This window comes from Cavia porcellus, unplaced genomic scaffold (assembly GCF_034190915.1).
Source record: "Cavia porcellus strain 051 isolate PalLab524CR breed Dunkin Hartley unplaced genomic scaffold, mCavPor4.1 scaffold_1, whole genome shotgun sequence".
Classification (NCBI taxonomy): domain Eukaryota; kingdom Metazoa; phylum Chordata; class Mammalia; order Rodentia; family Caviidae; genus Cavia; species Cavia porcellus.
In genome coordinates this window covers 42,578,713-42,605,215 of record NW_026947484.1, presented here as the reverse complement: position 1 = coordinate 42,605,215, position 26,503 = coordinate 42,578,713, and the positions used below count along the sequence as shown (strand labels likewise).

At 36.3% G+C, this 26,503-nt stretch overlaps 1 protein-coding gene across 2 annotated transcripts in view; it reads left to right on the top strand.

Annotated features, from left to right (window-relative positions):
- Mdga2 (MAM domain containing glycosylphosphatidylinositol anchor 2) overlaps window positions 1–26,503 on the top strand; it is an 839,948-nt gene that overhangs the window by 545,791 nt on the left and 267,654 nt on the right. The window lies entirely within an intron of this gene.

Here is a 26,503-nt window from a genome sequence, read left to right as displayed (position 1 = left end):
TGCAGTGAGGAACATGATTCTTATGCTTGAAACAAAAACTGAATTTCAGAATAGAGGGAACAAAAGAGCATTATAAGGTTACTCCTGGGATGAGTATCCATTTTTAAATATGCTGGTAATATTTCTAACTTGAAACACTGCATTGTGAGTGACAGTGTAAAGAAAATGACCAATATTGATTCATGAAATTCAAAATTTCCAAAGGGGAAAACCAGAGATTATCAGAGAATAGATTTTAGTCAAGAAATGTCTCACTCAAAGAAGATTAGTTGCAATAATTAAATTATAACAGTCATCATTTTGCCTGGTTACCAAAGGTAACAGCACCATATACTGTGTGCATTATATATATTAAATCTTTTTCTAAACCCTGCCCCCATGAGGTCCCCATGTGCAGAAGACAGACCTTGTTCCTCCCTACAGTGAAATCTGAGACTTTGTCTCTATTGCTTAGTGTCATCTCAGCACCCAGGACAGGACATGACACGTACACAATAAATAATTATTTCACAAGAAACTGTCTAATTTGTGATCTCAGCTCTTTTGAAGTCACAACTTGCCACTTGCCCGACTTCTTTTTTTTTTATCGATACCGAGGATCGAACTCAGGACTGTGTGCTTGCAAGGCGGGCAATTATGCCCTGAGCTAAATCCCCAGCCCTTGCCCAGCTTCTTTAATCCTACCATTTCATGTTCTTCTTGCACATTGTATGATTGATTCCCTACTGACATTAAGAAAACTTATTATTAGATAAATCCATACTATGGCATCATGGATTATCACTCCCAATACAAGACTGGCTTCCTGATTTTTGGTGTCCAGTATAAAATAAAATTCTGGGTGCACTGTTGAAAAGTTGTTAAGAAATTCACAATGGCCATATCACAGCATTAAACCAACCCCTAAATTTGGGTGGACAGGGGTCCTGCCTATGAGACTGGCCCACCCAGGAAATTGTATTTTGAGAGAAGGAAGGGAGAAGATGTTGCTTACACACATATACTGAAGGCAAACACATACAGCCTTTATGCTGCGCCTGGCTTTGAGGGTCCTCTTTACTCTTGTATGGTGGAATACATGAGTGCTGTACAAAATTCTGCTATACTGAGGCATTTATGATTCAACCAATTTTAACACTGACTTTTATCTCCATATGATAGAAGTTATCACTTAAAGCACTGTTTTTGTATAAAATAGATATGTTGTTAGATAGAGTTTGAACAATGAGAATTAATAAGCTAAAGCATGAAGGAAACTCGGACTATATCAACATTGTAAGTCATGAGATGTAGAGGAAATTCTCACAAAGAGGATGAATGAATCAAAGTCAATGATGCAGCTATTAAGAAATAAGTACCCAAGTGGAGATCTGCTATCATCTCAATTTTTCTAGTTATATTATTTTAGAGAATTCAGCATTGAACAAGTAGTCAGTGGTGTTTTGGCACGTCAAACATTTTCTTTATGCTTAATATAAGCAATTTTAGGGTGATGATTTAAAACATTTAAAAATTTCTTAGCCTTTTATTTTTCACACAGAATCTTACACTGGATCTTGGTCATTACTTTGTTTTAAGAATCATTTAACACAGTAATATGAGAATGAGTTAATACACCTTTCTGCCTAATACAGACAAACGCATTTTAAATGACAAAATCACATTAGATGACTCTTAAACCCTAGTTTATAACATTATTAGTGTTTTAATGTGGTGATTTCATTTTAGGAAACCTTGGCAAAGCCTCATGCATACTTCAGAGATTAGTTCTGCATTTGATTGAATTATAAAAACTATAGTGTATGCAATCATTCATTGTCTTATTTTCATATTAGTTTAATATTAGAAACATTTTTCCTCCTGATTACTGCAAATTGTCTTTCATATAAGCAAATGTTCTTTTGGGATTTTAAACTTATGCTTCTTTAAGATCCCTTTTTTTAGTTATTTCTAAGTATCAGGCTTTTATTATATAGTGATTCTAAAAACAGGTCTTGTCCTCAGGTAGTTTATAATCTAAGCTGTCAAAACAGATTAAGAAAAAACTGGACAACATGTTGTTACATTTCCTGAGGGTAGATTTTTATCTAAGATACATTAAAAATAAGGCTACATCAGGGAAAAAAAAAGAATTAGACATGTAAGTTCAGAAGGAGAAAGAAAATCATGTTATTGGAAAAGGGAGAGAAATAGGGCTGCAGATAGCTACCTTGTTCAAGTAAAGTAGGGAGTCCCAAGCTGGAACTCAGCAGGGAGGGGTGTCTGGGTTCTCAGCCCTTTTTCCTACATGGCCAGGAAGAGACCGCCCTCCCCCTTGAGAGTCCTTGTAACCTCCTGGCCCTTCTGGGCTCTTAGAGCTCTGATTTGGTCATTGCCCTGTCCCTTGCTTCTGTGTACATTCTTGGACAGGCACTTCTGTGCTCTCTATGTCCTGTCCAGGGGCTTGCCTTGTGAGATTTACAGTACAGCCACATTCATTGATGGGTCAGCAAAAAGAGAAATATACATTCATGTTAGTGTACTAAAACAGTGAGAAAATGATAAAACATATGCACATATGAGTGGGTGAATGTGTTACTGAATATTTTATACACTGAGGTTTTTATTATAATATACCCTCCCACATTTTATTTCTTTCTGTGTTTCATTGGAGGTGGCAGAAGAAGGAATTAAGCCTTGGCATGAAGTGAGCCAGGCCAGGTCACCTAGTAGCTCTCTCACTCTTAGTTTCCCTTAACTACTCTTTACTTACCAGAACTCTTTATTTCCCAGAAACTTCACTGAGGCCCTTTAACTTTCCCTGACTGTCCCTTAAAAGATGCTGAGAGATGCTATGTTTAATGTTGATCAGATTTTTGTCGATCGCATGAGTGCTTTTGCCAATGCAGGTACAGGAAAATTTCAGAGAGAGATTACCTTTAGTATCAGTCCTGATGCGGCAGCTTTGTGATAGGGACAGCAGAAAGAAGACCCACTTGGCACAACAGAATGAAGCAAGTTTCAAGACTATTAAAGGGATTTCTTATTTTCACTATAATTAATATTAATTAAAATTACAAATTGCATCAGTTTATTTAATACTATTTTATTATAGCAGTTATTTTTATCCAGCTAGACTCCAAGCAAATTTAAAAACTCAATGCAATAATTGTCTTAAATGTGTCAAATAAGTTAACTATATTAAAAATTTGTTGCAATTCAATTTGAGTCCTTTACAAGCTTGGTGGATAATGCATATGAATTTTAGCTTTATGTGTTGCAAACCGTTAAGATAAAATCTTTAAAATATTGCCACTAGGTTCTTAATCTATTATATGACTATCAATTGTTCCAGTTGATTTTTAAATCACAGGGGTTTTGCTGTAAAGTATGGCATTACTTCCTGAAGTACTCCCACATGGGAAGGTCCTGGGGTCCTCATTAGATTGCGTGTATTTCTTTACATGACTCATCATTCTTGCGAGTTTGTATTAACTCAGAAGCACATGGACCATGTCTTGAAATTTTAAGCAGCAAGACTGGTTATGTGTAGAATTATCATGGTGAGACATCTGGTAGGCAAATACAGTGGAAAAACTGAATCAGATTTTTAGGACCATTTTTCCCCCTTTTTAGAGTGCATAGGCTTTTTGTATAACAAGTGTAACAAAAGAATCAATAGTTAAACAAGGGCCCAGAAAGGAGCACAGTGAAAATCCACTGAAAATAATTGGTTCAAAAGTTTAGCTTTGCTGTTGAGTGCAAGTTCAATTACTGAAATCACGATGGTTTACATGTGTCTGCACAAACATTCGCATCTGTGAATAGAGAGCTCTTGATAATATAGAATTCTTACGTGCTACGAATAGAAATAGCTAATGAACAGGGGGCAAAGGAAGAGAATAATCTTTCAATCTACTGAACTGGATTTTCTTCTTTGTCTTTTCTGTTTAAAGAGGAAAAGACTTTGGAAATGCTGCTAATTAGAACTGCAGTTCTGTGGAATAGCTACAGTGAGGAGTAGGTGGTTTTATCGGTGAGAAAGCTTGAAGTATAAGACTGATGTGTGAATCCTTCAAAACACTTGCATCAGGGAATTTTCCATGCTGTGCAATGTTATATAATTAGTATCTGGGTTAATGAACAGAGAAAAATTAATTTTCCTCTTGGAATCCAAAATTATGAAGCACAACCCATGACGTGTGCATAAATGATGGAGACCAGAGCCTGGCGAACTGTGGGAAGGGAGACCTGGATAGTAAGTGTTTTCAGCATCTTAGGCCACATTTTATCTGTCCTACTTTTTCTGTTTTGATCGTAACAAGCAAAATGCCAAAGACAATAACTGAATGGGTATTGGTATTTCTAATAAAACTTTATTTACAAAAAGAGGTGTAGGCCATATTTTGTTCATAGGCCTTAGGGTTTTGGCCTCTATCTTGATTCAGAGACACACTGAAAAAAGAAAAAAAAAAAAAAAAAAAAAAAAAAAAAGATTGGGATTTATGGACTTACTGGCAAATTAAGTTATACCAAGTTATAACTGTTATTTTCTGTACAAACATTCCTGCATTCCTACATTAAAAATTGAGGCAAAATCTACATTCCTCATTCAAAATCTAAATTCCTCATTCACCTGTTAATTTTATCAAGTGCTTGTTATCTGGTCATTGTCTGCTACAGTGGCCCAAATTGTATGCACCAAAGATTTCTGACAGAAATTTTGTGATTGTTCAATTCTTGTTCCTAACATGTAAGTTTTTCTACCTCTTAACCTGTTGTGCTTATTGTTATAACTTGGGCCCCGGTATAAAATCCAAGGAGGCAAGAGACCGAAAATTTAGTGGCAAAGGCTTTATTTCCAGGCCTGGCGACCAGTCTCCGGGAGCCAATTTGGAGACTGTCCTCTAGGAGCTGAAGGGAGGACTTTAAAAAGGGGCTGGAGGAAAAGGCGGGGGGGGGGGGGGGAGAGAAACAAAGAAACCTGCAGAGCCATCAAACTTGTTGACCCGAGTCTGGAAACTGTATTGCTGTCCACTTAGCTCTGACAATCTAGGGAGTTCCTGGTGTTTTTTTAAATTACTCCCATCTTGCAGACTGACATTATCTCAGAGTGGCACATCTGCAGCAATATTTGGAGAAGAAAGTGGAGAGTTAATTATCTCAGGACAGCTTGTCTTCGCTAGTGAGTGCGAAGGGGTCACGAGTTATGAGACACTGGAACTTAAGTTTTACAAAGACCTGATATCTAACTCATTTGATACATACAGAACAAAAGGAAAGCACCGATTGGGGTTTGGGCCATAGTATTACCCGGTAATTTCTTTAAGCTAAGCAGTTCTTAAAATTGGGGCAGGCTCATTTTACGACAGATCATCACCGGGTTGGGGGGAGGTCACCAGAAACCCAAATTCTTTATGGCCTAGATAGATAGGTGAGGGGAGAGGGAGGCAATAAGGCGCCATACAGAACAGAAAACGGCGGTAATGTGTCAAGGTCAGGGTAAAGGGTTAAACTCACACGCAAATCTCTCTGCACACAAGCAGGTTACTTTAAACAAATGTAAATTAATTGCCATTCTAGTTTTCCTTAGCTCTTTAGTGGAGAATAGAGGCACCTAGCAGTGATTAACAACTCTTGTTAGCTTGTTTTAGCACAGCTTCTGTAGTTTGTAGAGGGCAACAATGGTTAACATATCAATTAGGTGAGATTCTTGCAATTCTTTACAGGGGAGAGTGTTGCTCAACATATCAATTAGGTCACTTAACATATCAGTTAGGGAAAAAGGATAAAACAAACACATTTAGTAAGCCTCTATACAGGTTTGCTATAATACACATATAACGAAGCTATTTTCTTAGAGTATAACACTTATGAACTCCTTTCGACCTTTTTTTTCACTTTCTATATATTTTTAAGTTTTTAAATGAACACCTAAAGATAGATTTAAAAAAAATATATGGTAAACTCTGAACATTAGAGTCTCTGGGTTATGGAATCTGTTTTCTTCTTTTCTGAGTGGCCACTATTCCATTGACCTCAGGCAAGATTGGATTCATGCAGATTAAATTTGCTCTTAATGAGCAAGAGTTAAACTCTTGAACAATCTTTCTTCTCTGATGACTTTTGTGTTTATTATAAAGGGCATTACATCTTCCTTGATGTGGATGAGGAATAAACATGGTGCCCCCCCCCCTTGGTACAGGGTATCAAATTCTTGTCCTCATACTTGCTAGGCAGGACTTCCCTGCTGAGCTAAATTTCCGCCCAAAACAGTGTTTTGAGTAGAATGTAAGCAGGGAGAATGTTTGTCTCCTTAAAAACAATGATTTTCCTCTTCGAAAGCCTTTCTCATTTTTCAAAAAGTTTCCTCTTTACTGGGAGCACTGAGACCGGAAACAGTAATATTTACCATGTTAGATTAAAATCTTACAAATTATCGTGCACAACAATTTTATCAGGAAACATTGATTGAGTATGTACAAAGACTATCTTTCGGTAAATTTTAGATTAAGCCTATGTAGTTCCTTTCATTTTGCTTTTAATATTACCGTATGATATATATCCAAAGTTATACGATAATTTATTTAGACATCTAAGATATCACTAAGAAGAATATTTAATGTTTAATATCATTTATTTGAAAGGAAGTTTTGCTCAATATATTAAGAAAAAATTAAGAGATTTTCCTATTAAAATTTCAAAAGCTTTCAAGAACTATTAAATATTAAATTAATTACTTCCCCTGCTGATGTATATTAGCCTGGCATGGGTCAACAGCTGGTTCAAACTTTTCACAAAGGGGAGATGTAAATGCAAAAATCTGGTGTGACAAGGGAGCTTATTTATCATTTTTGTTGGCACAGGTAGAATTTTATTCATATAGAAAGTTTAAAAAATAAAAAAAAAAAACAGTAAAAGAAGCAAACTTTTCTGAAAGATTTTATTCTCATGTTTAAATAAGTTTGAGAAAATTTGGGAAGAAATAAAAATCTGTTTGTGTTCTAATGCATGATATATTATGCACTTCAGTGGGATTACACGTGAATAATTTTAAGAACAGATAAAATTAAGTATTTGCTTCAATACTGTTAGACCGGTGTCGCGAGGAAGACTCCAAGGGCCTCGCTCTCATGTAAAAACAATGGGGTTTTTATTATTCCGTGTACACGGGGTCCTCCAAACAGGTGGAAACGGAGAACCCTGAGTTGGGGCAAGGCTGGTGTTTTTAAGGATGAAAACCGCAAAGCAAGCAAGCATTGTTACAGAAGCCAATCATAGCAGTTAGAGCAGAACAGTTGGTGATTTGTCCATTTGTGATTGGTCAGATCATGAGGGGCGACCAGTGGGTCAGAGTTGATTAACTGTCTTGTTTTGCACAGCTTATTTTTAGGTCACCTAGCTCCTGTGTGGCTTGGTTCTGACATACTTCCCAATCTTGATTAGCATAGTCAGCAGACTTTATCTCTGAGTTTCCTGACATAATTACCTTACTTTAGCACCACAACCTTTCTATTTGTAGAGGGCAACAATGGTTAACATATCAATTGGGTAAGATTTTACAATTCTTTACAGAAGAGAGCATTGATTAACATATCAATCTTTTACCCAGGGAAAAAGGAAGACACACATTTACAGTTACAGGTATTACTATGATATAAACGAAGCTATTTCTGTGAAGAATGTACAATCTAATACAATGTGATGCAATTAACACAATTTGTGACGGGGCTACCAGATAGGGAAGACCCAGGATGTCAGGAGCTAGTACCTCAGGCCTTTGTTTTATGGCCTTTAGGAAGTTAAAACTTAACCTAGTTGGATTTGAAGGGAGAAGGGGAGGGGAAGCAGCAGATGGAACGAGCTTTCTTCGTCTCTTCATTCCCCCCTTTTTTTTTTTTTTTGGATGACCTCTAATCTTAGAGGTTTGTTGTAGCTAGGGGTTCATATTGGTGACGTATGACCATTAATTTGACCTGAGAGACTTGTCCCCTTATGAATTGGGTAATCCAGTTAATGAGGCAAGGGACAATGGCTAGGATTAGGATTAAGGTCACTAATGGTCTTATCAAGGGAAGGAGATAGGGGAGAATTCCGTTTTACATTTTTTAAAGGGGGCTCCCATACAAAGATCTTTAACAATTGTTTTTTTTTGCTTACAGGGGGACCAAAGCCGCCATGTAAGGTCGGCATTAATGTTATTAAAATCAAAACAAGTAAGCTAAAACAGTCAGTGGCTTTACATGAGTGTAGTGAATCCGCGCAGTTTTTGCTGCTACCTTGATGGCAGTGGGGGTACTGAGCACCACGGTGAAAGGTCTTTCCCAGTGGGGTTCGAGGGAGTCATGGTGATGACATCGAACCAAGACTGGAGTCCTTGAGGCCTTGGTCTTTGAAGGCAGGTCCAAGTGTTTTTGTCTAAACAGCTGGTGGATCCAGGCCAACACAGGTTGGAGTGTCTGCAGGGACTTAAGATCTCGATTAGTAATTTTAGCTAATCTGTCTTCTGACAATCTTGGAACCAATGGCGGGGGCCTCCCAAACATGGCTTTAAAGGGGGAAATTTTGGAAACATATGGGGTATATCTAGCTCTTAACAGTGCAAAGGGAAGAAGGCTCATCCAATTATCGCCAGTTTTTGAAGACAGCTTAGCTAAAATGTCCTTGAGACTTTGGTTCATACGTTTTACTTGTCCTGAGCTTTGTGGCTGATAGGCACAGTGGAGTTTTAATTAATCTTTAATGTCTGGGCTAACTTTTGGGTGACTCGGGCTATGAAAGCCAGGCCATTATCGGACCCCATTGATAGTGGGAGGCCAAATCAAGGTAAGATCTCATGTAATAGCCTTTTAACTACCACTAAGGCTGACTCAGATTTAGTAGGGAAAGCCTCTACCCAGCCAGTAAAAGTGTTTATTAATACCAAGAGATAGCGGTGTCCCTGTAAATTAAGTTTTACCATGTCTATGAAGTTTATTTCCCAATGTTCTCCTGGAACAATTTCTTGATGTTGGGTGGTCTCCAACGCAGAGCTCTTGGCTGAGTTGACTAACAAACACTGTGGGCATCTGGAGCTCGAAGAGGTGGTCAGTTTGTAGAGTTTTGGAATAAAATACTGAGTTCTGAACAATTCTGCAAGGTGAAACAGCTCCCACCCTAGTGCCTCCAGTAACAGTACTTGTTTATCAGGTAACTGGTATTAGCCCCTTGGGGTGGGAGACTTTATTCCAAGTTGAGATGCCAACTGTAGGTCTTTCTTTGTGTAGACTAGTTCTGACAAGGTCAGAGGACTAGTATCAGAGCAGTTACTTTTTTGGTTGACCCCTCTGATGTGGTTGCTATTTTTCATCTCTGGTTGGGTGAGCCTTGTGAGGAATAGCAACCCATTGAGGCAGCCAGACAGCTGCCAGCAAATCTAGAATCTGTGGAGCATTTTTAGATGGCTTCCCCGTATATGTACAGTAGCAAAGGGATGTCTTCAGTAAAAAAAAATGTTTACCCTCTTTTCCGTGGCTAGTTTTAGCCTCTCAGTCAAAGCAACAAGCTCCGCCTTTTGGGCAGAAGTGCCAGACTCTACCCGCTTAACCCAGAGTACCTCCTTTTCGGCGGTCACTGTTGCCCCGGCCACTCGTTTGCCGTTTTGGATGAAGCTGCTTTCATCGAACAGTTGTCGGCATTTCCCAAAAGCTGGTCAGTAAGATCAGCCTGTAGGTTCTGCTGCAGTTCGAGGATGTCAGCGCACTCATGGAGAGAGGTGTCCTTTGTTCCTCCGGATCATCATCAGGCATAAGGGTGGCTGGGTTTAAAGCTGAAGAAGTCTTGAATATCATTAACTCTGGGTCTAGAAGCAGGGCTTGACAGTAGAATTCTGGCATTTGAGAGCCTTTTTTTAGGAGGGGTTTTGATAAGAGTCTCTAAACTGTGAGAGGTTACCACAGAAATCACTTGCCCAAAGCGAGTTTTTTTGTCTCCTTAAGTAACATTGTCACAGTAGCTAGTATTCTTAGGCAGGGGGCCATACTCCTGTTACTGGATCAAGTCTTTTGGAGAGGTAGGCTATAGGCCTTTTTCAAGGGCCAATGTCCTGAGTTAGGACTCTTTTGGCAATGTCCCTGAGTTTATCTATGAACAAGATGAAAGGCTTGGTAACGTCAGGGAGTCCCAGGGCTGGGGCCTCTGTCAAGGCCCGCTTGAGCTGTTGGAAGGCCTGTTTACATTTATCAGTCCAGTTCAGCGAATTTTGAGTTTCTCCCTTATGGGAGTCAGTCATATAGAGGCAAGCTTTTCAGTAAAATTTAGCCTACAGTATCCAACTGCCCCCAGAAACTCTCGTCTGTTTTTTAAAAGTTTTTTTTCTCATAGAGCAATTTTAACACCTTGGCTATCTTTTTGTAAATTTTTTAGTTCTCAAAGACCTTTTTGTGCTATCTCTATTAACTGGCTGAGGGGCATTTTTTTAAACCTCTCAAACCTTTGTAATTTTTGTCTAACATGTGGGGCCGACTGAGTTACAAAGAGAACAACTGGCAATATTGGGAAACCTCCTTACCTCTGGACGTCCAGTCAGGGTGGCACAAAAGGAGAACATGGTTTTGGCATTCCGGATCAGAGAGCCGGCTTCATCTGGATGGCATACTGTTTTTTTGTCCAAGGGTGTCACGTGACAGGCCATTATTTTATTAAAATTATATTTTTAACAAGGGCTTTTTCATAGGTAACAAAATTGTGCTGTATAATCTCCCAGATGTTCACAGCACATGTAAGAACTTGTATCTTATTTTTAATATCACCTATAATCTCATTTTAATGAAAACATTTTGCAGCAAAGTACAATCTTATGTATACTTTTACCAAAACTGATCTAATACTGTCAAATTCTGAACACATTTACTTTTTGTCAAACCTGTTATTTGTAGTACTATAAACCAAGACAAATAAAATTTACATCCTCTTGAGCCTTCTACAACTTACAATAATACCTCTCAAACTAAGCTTTAATCTTTTTTTACATTCTGGCATAGCCAGACACCTTTACTTGAAGACCACTCTCTTTGTCCCTCTTTTTACTATTACCAGTCAATTACCTTTTTTCTCACTTCTCAGACAACATCAAAACTCTCAACAAAACCCTTGAAGTCACCTTTTAGTAGTCTAAAACATGCTTATTTTATATCTTTTTACCACATAAAAATGTTGTATTTTAAAAACAAAACTGTAACCTTTTAACTGGCTCAAATATAGTACCGCCTGGTTTTTACTTGGCAAAGTTGACATGACTCTTAACAACCATAGATATACATATATATGTGCACATGTTTACATTTTCACCAGAGAGAAAAAAATACTCCTTTTAAAAGGCATGCCGAGGTTGCAAGCAATCAATTGAAGTCTTACATATTAAAAAAGGCGCCACAACATTAAAGACACAAACGAAGGGAGCTTCTTGCACAGTTTGGTCAGCTAAAGGAAATAATTTTTCTTATCATGAACCTTGAATCTAATAAGCCATATGGATCCTGCAACAGAAATGGGCAACAAGCCCCTAAGTTAGTAACAAGTTTAAACAGGCAACCAAGGAGAGGGCGGAGGAAGAAAGGGTTTTACCCACGGTGGGGGCTCCTCCCTGAGGTCCTGCCATACCAAGATGTAGGTGACCCAGTCGGGGTGGCTCTCTCGTCCAGGGCGGAAGATGATGTTCTTAACTGCTAAGATGAGGGGAAGGTGGAAAGTCCCCTCCGGTGGCCAATCCACGGAGAATGTGGGCCACTCAGACGAGCAGAAAGTCTGCCATTTACTTTTTTTAACCTGAAAGGAGAGATTGTGAGCCCTCTCTCGAACCTCCGACCAATGGTCGAGGGTGAGGGACAATGGGGACGATGTCGTTTGTCCCATGGTGTTCTGAAGACAAAGAGTGGTTAGCGTACGCGCGACACAACAAATAACGGATCACAACAGTCACAACACACAGGACAAACAGGCCGGCCACCTCACTCTCACGCATTAGTTTCACATCAAACGAGTCACCTTAGGGGGTGCCTCCAGATTGGCCTGGACGGACCACAGATTGGGAATGAAATTCCCCAGATTGGCCCAGACGGACCACAGATTGGGAATGAAATTCCCCAGATTGGCCCAGACGGACCACAGATTGGGAATGAAATTCCCCAGATCGATAGGAAAATCCTATCGCAGACGGTGAGTCACGGAAAACCGTGTGGGGCGTCCCCCGATCACCCAAGAACAGAATTTGCCCGTGAAGTAGAGCCGGAGTTCGGCCTGGGGCGAAAGGAAATGGCGGATCGATCCAAAATGAAAGTAAACAAAAACTGGCCGTACTACTTACCCCAGAGAGGTGCCGTTGGGGTCTCCCTCTGCGAGGAGGTCTCTTCTCAGTTTGATCTCGCTGGGGCCTCCAAAATGTTAGACCGGTGTCGCGAGGAAGACTCCAAGGGCCTCGCTCTCATGTAAAAACAATGGGGTTTTTATTATTCCGTGTACACGGGGTCCTCCAAACAGGTGGAAACGGAGAACCCTGAGTTGGGGCAAGGCTGGTGTTTTTAAGGATGAAAACCGCAAAGCAAGCAAGCATTGTTACAGAAGCCAATCATAGCAGTTAGAGCAGAACAGTTGGTGATTTGTCCATTTGTGATTGGTCAGATCATGAGGGGCGACCAGTGGGTCAGAGTTGATTAACTGTCTTGTTTTGCACAGCTTATTTTTAGGTCACCTAGCTCCTGTGTGGCTTGGTTCTGACATACTTCCCAATCTTGATTAGCATAGTCAGCAGACTTTATCTCTGAGTTTCCTGACATAATTACCTTACTTTAGCACCACAACCTTTCTATTTGTAGAGGGCAACAATGGTTAACATATCAATTGGGTAAGATTTTACAATTCTTTACAGAAGAGAGCAATGATTAACATATCAATCTTTTACCCAGGGAAAAAGGAAGACACACATTTACAGTTACAGGTATTACTATGATATAAACGAAGCTATTTCTGTGAAGAATGTACAATCTAATACAATGTGATGCAATTAACACAATTTGTGACGGGGCTACCAGATAGGGAAGACCCAGGATGTCAGGAGCTAGTACCTCAGGCCTTTGTTTTATGGCCTTTAGGAAGTTAAAACTTAACCTAGTTGGATTTGAAGGGAGAAGGGGAGGGGAAGCAGCAGATGGAACGAGCTTTCTTCGTCTCTTCATTACATTATCAAAGTAATATGAAAGAACATGGTTTAATAGTACCGAATCAGGTCAGCAAGACTTCCCCCCAAAAAAGACCTGTTATGTTCATGTACCCAATTCCCACTATGAATATAACCACTTGTGCTGCAAAGATGCACTAATAAAAAGCAGAAATTAACTAAAATTCAAAAGAAAAACAACAAAGTATTAGATGTTACAGGGAAATGTAATGCATTTGATTTGAGTAGATCACATTCACACAAGAATGATATATCTGATTCGCAAATTGGGGGTGTATTCATTGTATGAATCTGTCAAATTAAAGCAAAAAGACAATGCAAGCATGATGAAAATTAAAAATAAACAGATACATTCCAGAGCCCTAACAGTCACCGAAGGGAAATGTTTCTTTCTTTTCTCCTTTGTATGGTGAGGAACTATCCTGTAAAAGGAACTTAAAGTTTGATTATGTGAGAGTAAATGCAAAATTTTAACAAAAAAAGAAATTTAGACAATAAGGATAAATGATACATAATGAAAGAGTAATTTAATGGAGCAGATCTTTGCATTCATCATGTCCAAATTAAGTACTGAAATAGTAATAGAACTTATGCTCCCCGAAATAATTTTTGCTAACAATATTTTAAATATACTCTCTTATAATTCTAAATAAATTTCATAAAGAAGAGATTAACATAATAGATATTTCTTGAAAATGTCTGAAATGCTACCAATGTTCTGCATAAAACAATACCATGAAGTCTGCAAATAAAAGGTCTTGATATCAAAATACCGTATTGAAACTCTGATAATTTTCCTCCTCTTCCATTGTCTCCTGCCTTCTCGTTTACATTCTGATTTGAACTTTAAATCTCAGATTCTAAATCCAGCATGCGTTAACATCTTGTATTAAGTGAATGTGTTTCTTTATTATCTCAGGGGACTCAGCTCCTGAATTACTTGCTTTGATGAAGGGCTTGCAATAGAGGGCTACCTCGGACCCAGGTGACGCTGTAGCTGAATTAATGAAACAGCACACTCTGTTGATGACAGCTCAATTCTAATATCAAAGAGGATAGTGTTAGGGTTGCAGGTCTTGCTTGCTAGTCTCATAGCCCAGAAAAAAAAAAAAAAAAAAAAAAAAAAAAACCCGAGGAGAAGCTTTATCTGTTTTAATCAAAGAACATCCTAGATTGAACAGTAATGATTCAAAAAATAAGATCATTTTCAACATTGTACTGGGTTAAAACTTCTTTAGTGCTGCTTAAAACGATGATTCTTACCTTATCTTAGCTACCTGAAATCAATGGACCTATGATTTGGATCTTTAAATTGCTGCCTAATTATAACTGAGTAGCCTAATTTAGGTATTAACAGTCCATGTATAAGGCATGTTAAAACTTCGAGCACACTGATAAAGATTACAGTGTTTAAAGTGGAGAATTTTTACCAAACCTTTACAGCAACATAAATATAGAAAAATGGATGAACTGTATACATGCAGTTTAAATAATGAACGTTCATGTCACAACCGATTTAAGAAATAAAGTACAACCGTAGGCTGAGGTTTCTCTGTGTACATTGCCTACCATATAACACAAAATTTATAAACATATGCACAGAAAAGCTAGGTGTTTGGAGTGTTACATATGCTCAAATTGCTGCCTCAAACACTTTATTATAGTTTCTCAAGTCTCCTTTGAAAATAAATATTGTGGCTATGCTCATTTTACATACAGATAAGAAACCTGAGCATTAAAACACATAGGCACATGTCTCAGGCTGCCCTGTCCACTGTAATGATATCAGATGCTGAACATAAGTCAATCCTGGCTGCAGAATCTGAGTTCTTCAAGCAGGACAACAGTCTTGCAATGGATTGAACTCAGGTAATGATATTTGGGGCTTTAGATATACACTATGAAAAAGGTATTTTACACATCTCAGAAACCTGGCATCACATTGGGTCAGCCTTCTGATCTCTTTGGCTGAGGAACTGGAACCTGGCAAATCCTCTCTGGTGACAGCATACCTAGCAGCTCAGCATCAGGACTCCTTTGCAGGGGGAAGGAAGAATTGAGAAGTAAAGACTCCTCTAAGTGCATGACAGGTGAAGAAGTCAGAACTTTCCAAACCATAGATCTTCTGTCATTAACAATGACTAAGTTAGAAGTGCTTGAAGGGAAAGGAATGTCATTGTACTTTTGAATAATTCAATGCACAATATAAAATATATAGGTAATTTAAATACTTGAAGTAGAAATAAAATGATAAATAGTTCAAATGTATTTATCATGCATTACAGTCTGCTCTAAATGAATCACAAGTTGTCCACTTTACCAACTGTATCTAAATAACACTTGTAAATAAAATACATTTAGTTGACATTTAAACAAAAAAAATCCTTGCTTGGAAATAAAATGTGATATAAAATCATATTAATGAAATTCCACTGAACTCTGCTCACATACACGTATTAAATCAGGAGGAGTTACATACTCTAAGACATTATGTGAGCTTTTATGTGGTCTTAAAACTGGGTTCACTTTTTTTGTAGTATTCTACACATCTCAGAGTAGCAGAATGGATTAGAAAATGTAACTATGGAACAGTAGAATAAACGGTTAATAAGGATTCCATGTATTACAAGAAAACCTTCTTACGATTGTTACTAATGGACCTCGTAGTTAACCTTTTGTTTTTAAAGAAAATGTGACCCTGATCAGATGACAGAATTTCATCACTAGCTTTTTAATTTTGCCTTTGATAAAGCATGAAAGGCCAGCTTCATTTTATGTCACAGTGTTTTAAAATGTTGATAGTGTCTATTTCCACAGGATAAAGCACAGTCATTGGTATGTGATCAGTGGTGTAATTAGGGAATTCATAAACCACAGGCATTGTCCATAGTGATCGTTTGTAAGAGGACTAACAATGACACATGGGTTCTAGAAAGAGACAAATGGCCTTTTCATTGTGGAAGTAAATTGATTTTTCGAGCCATTTTGCACTGAGGAGTTTACCACTGTAAACAAGTTGCTCTAGAAAGTGAAATAAATTACAGATTGCTTTAAAGCATTTCTTTTGCCTTGCTTTCCTAAGACACATTTGATACATAATTTACAGCTTATCTTCCTTTTAATTTAGAATTCCTTCATCTACAGGAAAGCAGCCACATAATTAACATGATTTGACAGCTCTATTTGCTTCCTAGTAGCTGGTTTTCTTGATAACACGCTGACCTTTGTGGAAATGAACAGCACTGACATTTTGTCATTCTCGTAAGAGAGGAATGGATGTATTTAGGGTTGCCCAGACCTCATTACTTCAGAGAAACAGAATGAGAATGGGGATATCTGTATTGTGTGTTGTTCTGTGACACTATCAAAATGTAAAGCTCAAACAGTGCTTAATGGCAGACAAATGCAACCTTCTTTATTTTATGGCTCTCAGGTTGTCTCTATTTAGAATAAAAAAGTTCGCCCTTGTCTTTTCCTAGATGTTATTTTCTTCTAATAATGTTTTTTCTGATTCAAAATGCATGTGTGTCTTCTGGATACCTGATAATGGCAAAGAAATTTGTTTTTAAACATGCCAGGTATCATTTTATCTCTACATTCTTAAAATTCGTTTTCTCTTAATCACCTTAACTTGCTGATGAGGAAGCAGAGCGAGATCTCCCTTGACTGCAGTTAGTACATGTGTTATACCCTCAGTCCAAGTCAAATTTGTAATCTGGTACACTTATAACTCTTCCAAAGTATCTGTGTCAATTTTAAAAGGTTCTCTAATGCAGAAATGAGAGGGCATAGTTACCAGCTTGTAAAAAGTCGTGTGGACCTGTTTCTGTGATGCATTGTACAGCTCTTGAAGGTAGTGCATGACCCACATTATGATTCTTGCTGCTATTACTAAGAATATTTGCCTGTACAAAGGACTAGAAAATGTGTGTTAAATTGAATTTATATTAATTCATTAATATAATTTTTTGCATCTGGAGTCATGAGCTTGTTACTCCCAGATTGCTTGCGGTTAGTTTAAGGCATGCATATCAGTGTATTTAGATAAATCATGAGCCTCATTTTTAAGGATAAGTATGCAGGGAAACAAATACATTGTGCTTTGTAATAATTGTAGGAATTTGGAAATCTTATCTAATTTAATCTATAAGATCCTCTTCCAGTTTATTGTCTATATGGCTTACAAACTATGTGATTTTTCCCAAATAAATATGTTTTTCCAGGTTTATTTTGTACTATTAAAATATCAGAAAACAAAGATTTGAATAATAGATAAGTTGATAAACTTGTCTGCAGTCCCCAGAAACACTTATAGGTTTTTTAAATAGTTCTTATCAAATGTACTCATAGTTGAATCATTATCTTCACACTATATTTTATGTCTAATTCTTATAATATTCCTTTTTTATTCAGAAAAAAACAGTACTTCACTTGTAGAGTCCACATTTGTTCCAATATTCTTAATCTAGTTTTCATTATTTTCTTTCTAAAATTTTAACATAATTTGAATCACTAACAAGCTGAAAAATTGTTCTTGCTTGTATTGCTGTTGAAATAAAAAAAATAGAAATTTTTACCACATAGACTTCACGTACCTAAGTATTGATCATCATTCAGTTATATATTTAACGTGTGAGAAACATGCACATTAACTGGGAAAAGGAATTAGTAAAAGAAATAAATGATGTTTATATCTTCTTCCAAAGAGATTACTAGAAATTCTACCAACTTCTCTTGCTACTAGGGATTTTAATGATTCTAGATAATGCCTTACTAGAAGTGCAATGTAGAAAAGCAAACCATGTGAAGATCATAACTATTCAGGACACCCGAGGATTTCAGTCAGATGGTACCTACGTGACCAGGGCTTAAGCCTTATTCACTTATCTGTGCATAATTCACAGGAATAGAGCCTGTGCTTATCTGCAGTTGATCTTTGAGCTTGTAGAGCTGGGAAACATGAATGCCACCCAGAGAACAATTTCCTATTTTGTTCTTTCATCTTACACATTGTGTTCTATGAAATCCCTTATGTCCTTGTGCCATAGCAACACCTGCTGGGAGAGGGGAGTTGGAAAAGCCGTGGCTCTTGCCTACCAAAACTACTTTCCTAATTGAATGGCACTGCATGCCTTCCATCCTCCAATACCAAAACCTTTGGAGTCGCTACCTTTGGGATACTGCCTCTCCCCATATGCTGCAAATAACTAACAATACCATGCTAATAGGATTTCCCAGCTCTTTTGAAAAATAAGTATTCTCTGCATATGGAAATGAATGAATGTACATTTCTCCTTAGATTTTCCATGTCAAATGCTGTGGTATTTTAACCTCATGTTTGTTTTCAGTGTGTGTTTTCATCTGCTCTGTTGCTAGACTTGTAAAACATCACTTCTGTTTTGTTAGTATCTCCCCACTTATTCTGGGTGAAATACTTAGAAGTATATGCCAGAACAAAAGTAAAAAGCAATTTTCATTGACCAATTATGATACAATATGTCTTTACACTGATTCTTACGATGGGCAGAGACTGTAAGTGTACCATTTACCCAATTGTAAATAAGTGCTTATTTCATGGATGCTTTTCCCACAAGAGTCTAAGCGACACAGATCTTAGAAAATGGATCCATGGAGTCTCTATTTCAGAACCAGCCACTCTCTGCTACTAAATGAAGAAAGTTATAGAATGAGCAAATAACTCAACAATACTGATTACTTTCATATTTCAATGTATTACTTCTATTTGCATTATCACTTGACCAAGGCGAAATACAGTAGAGGTGCTAATGTTATAAAAATTATTATGATTGTATATTCTTAAAATTGAAAATAGAGAAGCATTCAAGTATACAAACAATCTTGAAAATATGGTTTATAATTAAGCCCTGAATAATCAAGAGGTAAGGTTTCACCAATAGCTTTCTTACCTTGGTTGCTTAGTAACTTTCACTGATGTTCCTCCAATCAGTCAAGGATTTATTAACCATCTCTAAAATATTTTAAACCGTTAGAAGGCCAGGGAGGATATTGGAGCAGTAGGAGGGACCTGAGTGCTGACATGGGCTTGTTTTATATAAAAAGAAATGCACATTTTGTCATGACATACAGGGAGTGTCAGACATACTCTACTTAGGGAAACTGAAGATGAAAAAAGCATAGAAATCAGGAAAGATTAAATAGAGCAGAGAAGATAAACAGGACTTTAAAGAATAAAGGGCAATCTTTGGGTATGATAAGGTCAAACTCATTTCTGGGTAGAAAGAAGAAAGGTGGGCTACTGGAAATTAGCTAGCCACCTCAAGCAGTCCTGACATCCTGTCTGAAATGATAGAGATCTCTTCAGGGAAGTATTATGTTTTATTGAGGCTTGGTAGGGAAAATAGAAAAAAGCAATGAAGTAGACCTTCTGTCCTGAAAAACGAGGAGCTACTATTGATATGCAAATGATACACTGACATAACTTTTAAGAAAGGTTCATTCAGAAATAGTATTTTTGGAAAAAGAAAGACACATTAGTTAAGTAACACTTTAGTAATTCATTTTTAACGAGACATATATTCCAGAAGGAAATGTGACGGTGCAAAATGTTATTATGTTAACCTGTGCCTCAGGGAAGTTCAGTGTATTTCAAAACAATAGTAGCCATGGAACACGTGGGTGTTTTATAGCATGTAATTTACCTTGTTATCTCTTGGTGTTTTTATAAATTGATAATCATTTCTGGAAGTCTCTATTTCTTTAGTGAAAAATGAACAGTTTTACTTTCTTCAATCAAACATTGTACACTACTAACCATGCTCTCTAACAGAACAGAGATATCAGCAGGTCCACTTTTCAGTGAGGAAACTTTAGTTTTGGATTTCTGCAATCAATTTGAATATTTTTAAGCACAGCTGACTATATTCTTTTAATTAACACACACTATTTATACTTAAAGTGAGTTAAGATTATTTGTTAAAAATGTTAGAGGCGGGTTGGGGTCATAGCTCAGCAGCACAGCACTTACCTGGCAAGTGTGAGGTTGTGAGTTCAATCCCTGGTACCCCCCCCCAAAAAAATAATTCAAATCCAAATCATATACGTATATATGTATACGTATATGATTTGGATTTGAATTATACATATGATTTGGATATGAGTTATTTTGAATTTGAAGGAAATTTTCAAATTTGCATTATATCATCATATGAATATTTTCAGTGGCATGCATTCTTATAAATTTTGTGTATTAGTCCCACTCTTATTAGTGTGTTCAAATCAGCTGTGAGGAATATAATAATTAGAATACTGCCAAAATTAGTCTATGGGAACTTAGAAGTACATTTTATAATAATAACTTTTTTCTCTGTTATATTGAGTACATGTTCTTGAGAGGAAGAGAAATGAGCGGAGTTACAAGAAGTGACAGACAATCGCACTTAACCAGGGACTTGGTTATTCACTCCGTAGTCCATCATGCGATGTCATGACTGATATCCCATTGACAACTCTAACAACTGTGAATTACTTAGTCCTAAATAAAATGACTGTGATTTGTCAAAGCCTGTAATCTGAGTCTATGTGCAGTTCTCAAGCTTAAGAAACTAATCTGTATGTAATGTACCAATAAAGAAAAGAATGAGAACTGCTGACACGGAGAGGAGAAACCACTCAAGTGTGACAGCATATCTTTCCCTTACAACTATGTTGTCAGAAAATAGGCCACTGTTTACCTTGGCGTTTCAATCAATAGATCTGAAAGTATGAAACTCATATCAACTGTACAGTAAATATTTTCAACCCGTCTGTAGTTTTTGAAGAAAATACACACAATAGATTTAATTCATTTGATTTATTTACATCTACGAAACACTATTTAGTTCACATTTACATTTTTATAGCTGTGTATACCTGGACAACATGAAAATTACTGAATCTTGGCCTTTATGAATAATTTTCATAAATATATATATTTTTGAAATTATATTTTAATTCATATTCCTAAATAGATTGTGTATTAGTCTATACACACATCTATTGTAAACTAGTTCTTGTTATCTTCATGTATAATTGAATTAGTGATATATTTTATGATTCTGAGGATATGGGTTCAACAGTCTTACTGGAGAAAACTCTACTAATGTAGATTCTTACGGTTTTCAAAAATAAAGCCTATCTTTTATTTAAATATCGACGGCTAAAATGCATCACAAATGCTGACAAACTTTAGGTCAATAAGTTCACAGACGTATTCCAGTGTCTGGTTCAGCACTTGGTATTTGTTCCTGTAGTGCCAATGAACTGCCTGTCTAATTCTTTTGAGTAAGGAAAATGAGATCCAAGAAGAGGCACAACATTTTATTTCCTTAGTTTTCTATTTCGATGAAGAAATGAAAATACTTTCTTCTTCTATACTTGTTTTATTTTATAGCTTGTGATCCAAAGGAAAAGATGACAGGAAACCAATTTGTTCAAATCGTATCTTTATGTCTGGAATGAGAAACTCGTGTTCCCTATCTTGTTTTCACGTTTTCTCTGATTGCAGTATGTCCTTTAGTAGCATTTTAGACAAGAAACATCAAAGTAAGGTCTGCATATAGACTGTATGTCAGAAACGTATCCGTGTTCCTTTTGATGGAATTTAGAACATTATGAATAAATGTGAATCTTACAGGGTGCAGGCGTTTAGCACTTTATGTATTTTCAGTGTTTTCCTTGTGAGGCATTATTTAACAATAATACATGTTACCACTTATTCCACAGCTAAATTACAGCTCCTCAAATTACTTTTCCTGTTATTTTTCAATTTAAGATTTATCTGTTCAAATAGTTAAGTACGAAAAGATAGAAAAAGGACTAGAAAAGTCTTTTATTTACTCTCTTAAATACTGCACAAATCTTAAAATCTATATCAGAAACCAAACCTAAATTAATATATTTTCTTGATAAAATTCTGCTCATATGAGTTAGTAAGTTTCGAATTGCTATTTTATTATTTTTGTCCTAAAATGTATGATTTTCATCAATTATGCTTTTTTTCTGTTGTCTAATTTATGCATAGTTCACTTTTCTATCTTTGCTTGCCCCATTCATGCCCCCTCTTTTCTCAGTTATTTCAAAACTCCTTGATCTGCACCCATCAGTAAAGAAGGCACCACTTTTTTCATAATACTACAAAAGTCTCGGTATTCCTCAGGGGCTGGCTGTCTGGTCAGGGAGATAAACACAGAAACAAGCAATGCACAGCCTGTTTGCACAAATAGACAGTGCACCACATACTGTTTTGCCCAGTAGAGTGAATAGCCAGCTAGACCTGGGAGGGGGCAGAGTTCTCAAAAATGTTGCTACTTTTGAAGTGAGTTTCTACATATCCGGTAGGCAGGGTAGGAGAAAGCAGCAAAGCTGAGACACTACAAGAACAGTTTGTTCAAGAGCACTGGGGAGAAGCAGTCATGAAAACTTGATGTGAAGCAGTCAGTGTTAGAGGAACCTGCAGTTCCCGAAGAGGAGCATCACCCAGGCCCTGTTACTCAAAACATCATTTAAAGAGCGGATCATCTGTGTTACTAAAAAAGGGAGATTTCATTACGTGAGCTCTGCGAAGTATTTTACAATAATATTTTAATTTTCTCTGAGTTTCTTGAAGCCTGTAGTATGCTATTATATGTTGCAGATATTGTAGAAAAGTTAAAAGTACAGGAAATGCATAAAATAAAATATAACGGTAACACTATTGCTATAATATAGTTACTTCTGGTCTTTATTTTTCTTTAGATTATTCCCCTGTATAACTCTTTTTTTTTTCCTCAAATCAGTGCCCAATACTTCTCTGTCTTAATATATGTGCGAGTTTTAAAAATTTTTATTGAGGTACTATTCTGTGAGACAAAGCATATGGAATGTAGACAGTATAAAAATGATGCATTAATATTTTTCCCTTCATGAAGGACTCTCAGCAATCCTTAGTGTATGTCTTTTTATAAAAAATAAAACCAACTAAGTATTACTCTACGTACTTCTGTGTTAGAATCTGATGTTAGGAGATACTGACTCATAGTAAAATGCTTACTGTAGTGAATGGAAATTTGCATATGTATCAGCTCACATAGTTACTATAGGTGTATGTGTGTGTCACAGAACAAGCAAAAATCTACTTATTTAATATGGAAAAATGAAATATCACTATTCACACTCCCTACTGACATGTTTCATTCAATACTAGTGTTTATAGCTCCTCATAACTGTTCACAAATTGAACTTAATATAAAAATCTTTATCAATAAATATTGACCTATCACATCATTTTGTAAAAGTTCTCTGTCATATTTTATTGGAAGACTGTCCCCTGATTTATTTAATAGGTCCATTAGGCTGTTTTGTATTCTTTTGTATGAAAGTAGTGTTATAATGAGAGCTTGCAACATGGTTCATAGTGCTTACAATAGACATGAACAAAACTGTGCTTATGCTGATAAAGCTTACAACAGGGGCTGGAGGCCAGGAAGAATGAAACTGTGACAGAGAGACAATTTAGGGCACAGTAGTAATAAGAATAGAAAACATGATGACTCCTCTTGATTCTGCTTATGGCCATACAAAGAAACAGACAGGGTTATAGGACATACCTGAGCAAGAAAGGAGTCTGATGGAAATGGTGGCCAAGGAAAGCACTATTTTTTAAATAAATAGATGGATTGTGTGGACAGCTAACTATTAGCCAGGTGAATCCAGGTGCTTAGGTTTAGAGGTGTGAAAGACTTTGGGGAATATAAACATAAATTGCAATCAAATATGGAAGAACCTTGGGATAAAGTTAGACTGTATTACCAGCATGTAAAAGAAAGAAAATGCATGGAAACAAATGAGCTTTCCCAGTGGAAAGATTTATAATTACAATCCAGTGAGAAAATGCAGAATTATAATGCAGAAATAATAACATGGACAGAGAAAAATTAGAATGTTTGATAAATTATTCAGATGTTAGGCCAATAGAATTGTAGAAACAGGCTTAACTCATATCAATGTTTAAAGTTCTATAGAAGAAAAAGACATTAAACTATATTTTAGGCTTTTCTATTGAAAAAAATGTTTAGGCTAATTAATTTAAAATATATTTTAAGTTGCCTTGATTAAAACTAACATTTTCTTTTTTATAATTTTAATTAGGAAGGGGTAAATAATTAAATGTATGAGTAACAACATTACACAGAGAAGTTTTGAACCGTTTAACACAATAAGGTTTATAAAAGTAAATAGTTAAGAGTTTATTTTAATTAGAATAGCAGTGTTCTATAATCTTTAAATATCTTATTAGGTCATGAAATAAATGCTTTTATTTGACTTGTTTCTCATTAAATTTTTACCATTGTCAGAAAAATAAACTTTCAGATTCATACATAAAATGAAAATTCTTAGAACTGAGAAATTGATTATAAGAGTGGTTTCACTTGGCCAAAAATCATACAACTTAATTCTGGAAGAGATATGGATTGAAAATTTTAAGTATTAACACTCTGCTAAATAATCTTTTAATATATAATCTCTTGTTTTTTCACAAAGAGTCACCCAAAACTACATCCTTATGGGAACACCTCAGCTAAAAAACGCTTTGTTTGCAAATTTTTTTTTTTTTTTTTTTTTTTTTTTTTTTTTTTGACAAGAAAAGCGTTTCACAAAATTTTGCTTAATTTCACATCAGGATAAACATGATCATGTCGATCTTACCCACACAAACACAAACATAACTGTCTTCCCCAAAGTCATAAAGCACATTAAGTGTATAAACTGAGATGCCATTGTATTTGGGTTATAAGTAATTTCAACACATAGAAAATATTGTCACACTGGTATGTTACATAAAGTAACTGTAAAACACTTCTCATGGCCCCTTTCATGTGTCTGCTTTGACTCACATTATCTCTGAGACCAAGAAACCAGGTACCCAAGAAACACCCAGAAATTTTGTCCAGGCCAGGTGTGGTGGCGGATGCTTATAATCTCAACACTCCGGGAGATTGAGGCAGGCGGAGTTTGAGCCAAATCTGGGTAATTTATTCACTTAAGGAGACTCTGTCTCAAGATGAAAAAAAAAAAAAAAATTAAAATCTAAGGGTGCTGCGCAATTCAAAGGTCTTGGGCTTCATTCTCAGTACAAAAAGAAAAAAAGAAGAGAAAAAAGAGAGGAGAGGAGAGGAGGGGAGAGGACAGCGGACCAGAGAGGAGAAGAGGGGAGGGGAGAAAAGAGAGAGGCAAGGAGGGGAAGAGAGGGGAGAGGAAAAAAGGAGAGGAGAGGAGATGAGAGGAGACAAGACAAGACCAGCTCAGCCCATCCCCCCCAAAAAAAAGAAAGAAGGAAAGAAAGAAAAGAAGAAAAGAATTTTCACTTTGTCCTCAGGAGCAGATGGGCATGAGCAGAAGGGAAGGAGTCAGTATTGAACTCCAGACTCCGTGATTTACTGGAGTTGTATCTTTTTCTTAGCTATTTGTCATTATTCGGCCTTTGTAATCTGCTTAAATCAAAGTATTCATCATCTTTTATTTTCAGTAATCTCATATAATGTCAAAAATTTTGTGTTTGAGATTACTGAGGAAATTAAAATTAATGAATTAATCTTTAATTAATTAATAAATTAATCTTTAAATCTTTAATTGTGCCTGATGCTTGGTAGAGGAATAGAAATGCAGAGTGAAGAGGTTATATTATTTGGTGTCTTTTTTCTTAACAGTGGAATAAATATCTCAGCTCTGTTCCAATCTGAGTCTTACAAGATACTGGTTAGACTTGCCTCATTACTTTGTGGCTCACTTCCAGAGGAAAAATTATTTGACTAAATCATCAATTGTTTATATCTGCAAGATTTAGTTAATGTACAATCAATTTAGGTTTTTATTGCAGTTGTTTTAAATATATTTAAATTCTTATTATATATATGTATATGTATATATATATATATATATATATATATGAAATTTATTGATCTATACACATGATATGTATTTCAAGATGTGCCTAAAGGTTCACATTATTAGCTTCACTTCCTAAATTATAAAATGTTTTGCCCTATGTAGTTATTGTTTCTTGACTTCAAGATGTTGACACAAACCATATGAGATGCAAAATAATTCTCTTACTGTTTTTGACTTGCAATTATTTCTCTCCATTTGTATCAAGAAAAACAACATTTTGGCATTAGTTGAAAACTAATTTTATATCTAACTTTGTTTTGTAGTTGAGAACTTTGGATCGGTAAAACTAGGTGGGAGAATAGTCGTTTCCTCTTAATCCATATATTGTACAATAAAAAATATTTTTCTTTAGCAAAATGATTCTCA